Here is a 6000-nt window from a genome sequence, read left to right on the forward strand (position 1 = left end):
CCAAAGTCTGGTGTATGGCCCACAGGTAATTTGTAAAGATCAAGAGCTATAAAAGTCTGTTCCCTTACTCAGGAAAGGGCCTCTCTGAGAGTGGGCAAAGCCTGACGCAACTTAGACAGGGGAAGTGTGTGCATGCCAAGGACCCTTAAGTCATCACGCACTTCAAAGCTGTAACTTGAGCTTCCCCAGTGACTTCGCAATAAATCAAATAAACCAGGCTGAGGCAGCAGGGGAGGCAGGAGAGGCAAGTGAAAGAGATGGGGAAAAAGAAAATGCTGTGATAATGAAATGCTCAGGAAACAAAGCTGTCCTGCTGCCCAGTCCACAAATGTGAAATTACAAATTTGGAGCTGTTGGCTCCAAAAGAGCTTGCTTTCTTCACTCAAGCTGAACTGTGGCATCTTCAAATAGAGGTAACATTCATGGAGCTTAGGAGCAATGCAAGTACTGCCTCACACATAATTTCTTCCCAGTCATACAGTTCTGAGAGTTTTGGTTTTTTATTTTTTAAGTAATACAAGCAGATGTCACACAGACAACTTAGCTTTTTATTGGTTACATTCACCTCAGCCTGGATCTCCAGGAGTTCAACAACAGAGATGCAGGAGGAAACTTTCATGAGTTTTGAAGACCATGGACCTCTCTAACATAAGGCCAGATCTTGGAGTCCTACCAAGAGGAGCACTGGACTTGGATTCACAGATGACTGTTTCAAAATATGATAGTACATGCAACGTCTGATATGATTTGCAAAACATAGTTTGTTCAAGAGACAAGCTGGGTGCTCTGGATCAGTCATGTCAAGCAGACTTATTCATCATGCATTCATCTTTCCCCATAGTGAATCTCAGCTTATGCCTCCACATTGCTGTGGTGCCCTGAACATAAGGCTGTAATCAACAAAGCTGATACATGTAAATTCACTTTGTTTTCTGAAAGCTGAACCCTGCAGACCATGCAAGGGAATAACTAGTTCAAGGGGAGCCAATTTTGCAGAGACCAGCCCTACAGGCTTGACTATTCTTTCCAACTGCAAGACTAGATGAGAAAGGGTTAGTAACTTTAAGTTAAGTAAAAATTAATACAGATGTTGTGGGAAGGAGAGTCTGGGCATCATAAATACTTCTCTCCTGAGTAGGGGAAAAGAAAAAAAATAATGAGTGGGTAGGCAATAAATTATTAAGCTATCGTTCAAGAAATCTAGACAGGGGAATTAAAACGGAAAATAATAAAATTCTTAAGGATTTATTTTATTGACTAGTTTCCAACTCAGAATAAGGTTAGAACTTAACCCTTCATTTTGAGGCAACAGTTATAGCTGGTTCTGTTCCTCATAAGGGATTGCTGATGTTTTTTATTAATCATCTTCATTTTCAATGATGTTATAAACCCTGGGAGGCCTGTGCAACACAGTGATGACAAAAAATACCAGTAGCACCTGATGAATGGCCAGAACCTCAGCATTACCTGCAGCTGCATAAAATGATTACTGCTGCTTTACACATAAGTCATTTAAGCATACAGAGATGCAGGATCCAGGGAACTCGCAGACACTATCCCAAGTGAAGGATGGCAAGTGATACCAACAGAGAAAGTGAGCCCTGCCAGCCTGTATGTTCTCCTAATTCCTAAAACTCTGGCCATGACACTTGCCCAAGAAAAATTGGCTTCTCTGGCTGCAGCCTATGAGGTGCTGACCTAGGGCAAATGAAGTCGCTTGTACTTACACCAGATGTGTTGTCTTTTGGAGATCAAAGGGATTTTGTGGGGTGAGAGGAGAGTTTTTTCACTTCCTGATAACAAATGGCAGTGGAAACCCCCTCTCTAGACATGAACTGGAAAATCTGGAAACTATCCAGAGAGTTATAACAAACGGCCATTGGGCCTTCCTATCTTTCTTGACCACAGCTGGTTGAGATATAGTTCAGCAAGAAGGAGTCCTGGACACTCAATTTTCATAACAGTGATCGTTCTACACTTCCTCTGATGTATGTTCACTGTGCAATGACAATGCCATGACCATCAGTGCTTGCATATACATCTTCATGAACTAACACTGGTCGTGCTGGGACTGCACCATCACTCCTTGCTTCTAAACTCAGCAACCAGGGTATTTTTCTGGGAGTGCCACAACAATAGCAGAAGCCCCACAATTATAATGAATCCGGCCAATCATTTGACTCTCACAGCTTTAACAAGAAAAAAGTCATGCCAATCAATGCCCAGTGCCTTTTCAGTACAGCACACAGTCCTCAGTCCTCCTTTGCCACCCCACTGTGCCAGCAGAAGGAAATTCAAGTCACACCCTGAGCCTCTAGAGAATGAAATCTGGCAAAGTAGTGAAAATCCATTTTTATGGGCTTTTAAAAATAAGACACCAGATTTTGTATTGAATTTATTAAGATGTACATCTTTTTTGCTGAGTGGACACTAAACGCAGGAACTCTCAGCAGAGGAAGGGAGGTGACAGTACCAGGCATTAACTTTTCAAACTTCTGACTCAGTATTCTTCCCATCTTATTTTTAGTGCCTTTAGTTCTCATATTTGTGTGTTCTCTTCCGCCTCCACCCCTTTTTCTTCTTTCCTTACATGGGTGGCATATTGCTTTCTTCTCAAATGTTCAAATATTTAGAAATACCAAGATAATTTAGGAGCCTTTGGAAATGATTTTCTGAGAATGCATGGGACAGTAGCTGCTAAACAGCCACTCTTGGTTGCAAAGTGGGTCTGGGAGTTTTAAGTCAGTGGTACCCATTTAACGATGATTCTATGAAATCATGTACAAGAAAATAAGCTAAATTTCCTGAATGGATTTGTGAAGAAAAAATTAGAAGCAACATACATAATAACTTGGTAGGACCTCATGTGGAAACCAGCAGAAGGGAAAGAATATTTGGTCCAATTCCACCATTCATTTCAGGGAATGATTTTAAAGTCTCAGCTCAATTTTTTGATAAAAACAGTAAAAGGGAAGTCTGTCTTCAGTTGTTAGATGCCTGGCATTTTGATGGGTGCTTTTACACGGTATAGCCATCTGTATGAATCAGTAATGAAATAAAACATGGAAAAACAATACTCATTTACTAGTAATTTTGAAGGTCTAAGTATTTTTGATAGTATTGTTTCACTGAATCAAGTGTCATTTTCTTAGGCTGCTGAGAGTAGAATTTTACTTGCCAAATCTACTTTTTTCTCACTGATCAAAGTCAAGCTGAAATGTACCAAATTAAAAAAAGAATAAAATAAAAAGAACCACTGTCTTATGCTGAAAAGAGAATTTACAAATATTCTCACAAAGTCTTTCCCAGTAGAAAAAAGTAAAACATTGGGATCCTTTCTTTCTCACAGAAGAAGATAAACCATTAACAGAAGAATGTTATATTTGTCTGAGTCTTCTTTTTTATTTTAAAGCCAAGTATAAATTTTAAAGCCAATTCTTAGTCAGAGGAATTTATCATATTACAGCCAAATCAGTGATGGATCAAAGTGCCATGGAAACGTAGGAACATAAATAATTTTCTAGAACAACACCTTCAAGTCTCTACTCATGTGCTTTTCTGTCTAACTTAGATACTAGATACTAAAGTATTTTTGTGGAGCCACACAGGTTTGAATTTAACTTGTCAACGGCGTGCTTCTAACTTCTGAAAAACCAGGAATCTAAAAGGTGAGGTGGCCCAAAGACCTTTAATGCCTTCCAGCATCAGGGTCTGACTTACATGTGAGGATGGCCAGAATAGCTCCCATTGCTGCCTCAAAGACATCCAGCTGTCCCAGGGCAAATGCAGCTGCTCATGGATCAGCTGGCGCTCTGCCATGCCTTACAGGGCACCACACAAAGGTAAATCAACACTTCAAAGCCAGGTTTCCACTCTCCTTAAAGCTCTGTGCTGCCATGGCTACTTTGCATTAATAAGAAAATTAAAAAATGTTTTTTAACTGCTGGGATTTGTACCCAGTCCTAAATAGGATATTTAGGACTGGGTACAAATCCCACTTTGTCATATAGGTCTGGGGGTTCGAGATGGTAATAGAGTTGGTATCAGGCCTTAGCAAAGACTGACAACAGCTACCAGTTTAGTTCTGCTTTTCTGTCCCTTTGTCCACTTATTGCAAAAATGAATCAAAGCATCATGACTCCCCCAAGGAAAAAAATGCCTTTTTCAAAACCATTTCTGTGAATAAGCAAGCTTCCTTAAAAAATCTTTCAATGGGAAGTATGCAATCATTAATTCTTACACTGGGCAATGACTTTACTTTTAATTTTTGATCCTATTGTCCTCAGCTAATGAGAAGCAACATTCTGTTTGGAAAGGGTGTAAAGGGTTTATGTCATTGTCTTGTCTTGCAAAGCCCCATAAAATTTTAAATCCTTAACCATCTAAAAAATGGTGACATATGTGTTCATAACAAGTTTAGTGCTGTTTTCTATTTTAGTGATTGCTGTCTCCCTTTCCATTCATGTACACAGCTTACTTTAATAAGAACAGACCTGAGGGGCTTTTGTTTACACATGCATAAAATAACTTCAAAGAAAATATCACCATCATCTTAGGATATGAAAATAGCTCATGAACTCTCACTGCTGATGACTCTCCTCAACAAGGTCCCAGGATCCTGAAATCCTGGCCTAGGGAAACTGTGTTCGTTCCTTTACCTCATCTGCCACAGGCATGCAAGTCGGACTCCAATTTGAAGTTCCTATAAGAATTTATATATAAGAGTTTACTGACCCAGTAGTTAAAAAGCATCTTGTAAATCCTACCTGAGCTTGTGTGAAGGACTTCTGAAATGAAGACTGGCAATGAACAATCACCTGTGGCTGTCCTCCTTGCCAGAGTGAATTCTACTTGTATGCAATCTTTGGGGAAAAAGAAAAGGAAATGGGATGGAGAATGGGGAGGGGAAGGAAGAAGAGAGACAAGAGAGGAGAAGGAAGGGTAGGGAAGGGAAGAACCTCCTCTCCCTTCTTCACTGGCATTGGTGACTGCATTGCTTTCCTCTCACATATTCTCACTCCCCTCTTGTTTGACTGCAATCACATGTGTGCAATAACTTCTTTTTTCTTTTTAAATAGGTTATCACGGAGGTGTTATTGTTGGTTCTGCCTTGACCTTTCTGTCCCTGTGCTCTAAACTCCCCCAAAACAAACAAAAACCCCTAAGCTTGCTGTGGTCACAGAACTCTCTAAGAGAAGGATGTTACACTGTTACACTTGGAACGTGTACTGGAAGATGGAACATGTATTCTCCTTGAGGCAAATAAGATCCCAGGAAAACAACTAAAACACAAACAAAACCCCACCAAGTTAAAATGAAAAAAAACTTGTCTTCAATAATTCTGTTTTCTTGTAAGTGTATTGGGAAGTACCTCAGATTTATTTTCCTCAGCTACCATGTCCTGGGATAAAGTAGGTCAGGACAGAAATTCTCAAATGTTGTGTACTGGTTTTGGTAGCTGAGTGGGGGGTCCAGGGGTGGCTTCTCAGAGAAGATTCTACCACTATGGACCTGCCACTTGCCAAGACCAAGCCCATAGGTGACAGTCCGATTATCTTTGTGATAACATAATTAAAAATAAAACAAAAAAAAATTAAATTATTGCACAGGAATAATTGCAGTCAGAGCAGAGTAGAGTGAGAATATATGAAAGAAACCCACTGACCTGGGTGTCTCCGCTCTGCAGACACCCAGGTCAGTGGAGGAGGAGGATAGGAGGTACTCTGGGCACCAGAGGTGAGATTCCTGTGCAACCAGTGTAAGTCAGCTGTGTCTCTGCAGCTCATGGAGGACCATGGTGGAGCAGAGATGCACCTGCAGGCCATGGAGAACCTCATGCCAGAACAGATGGATGCCCATGAACCTCCCAGAGCAAGGGGACGTGGGTAAGGGAAAGGTGGGTATTCACCATTTACATGCAGAAGCCTCACAGATGGGGTTACAGTGCCCCTGGTGCTGTAACAGCATTGTATTATACCCCTGAAACAACAGCCCTGCACT

At 40.8% G+C, this 6000-nt stretch overlaps 1 long non-coding RNA gene across 1 annotated transcript in view; it reads right to left on the reverse strand.

Annotated features, from left to right (window-relative positions):
• LOC135289981 (uncharacterized) overlaps nt 1–4967 on the reverse strand; it is a 28759-nt gene extending 23792 nt beyond the window's left edge. Inside the window, exon 1 of the long non-coding RNA XR_010352726.1 lies at nt 4767–4967. This is a non-coding gene — a long non-coding RNA (uncharacterized LOC135289981). The remainder of the gene's footprint in view (nt 1–4766) is intronic.
• Nucleotides 4968–6000: the final 1033 nt, after the last annotated feature.

This window comes from Passer domesticus, chromosome Z, assembly GCF_036417665.1.
Source record: "Passer domesticus isolate bPasDom1 chromosome Z, bPasDom1.hap1, whole genome shotgun sequence".
NCBI lineage: Eukaryota > Metazoa > Chordata > Aves > Passeriformes > Passeridae > Passer > Passer domesticus.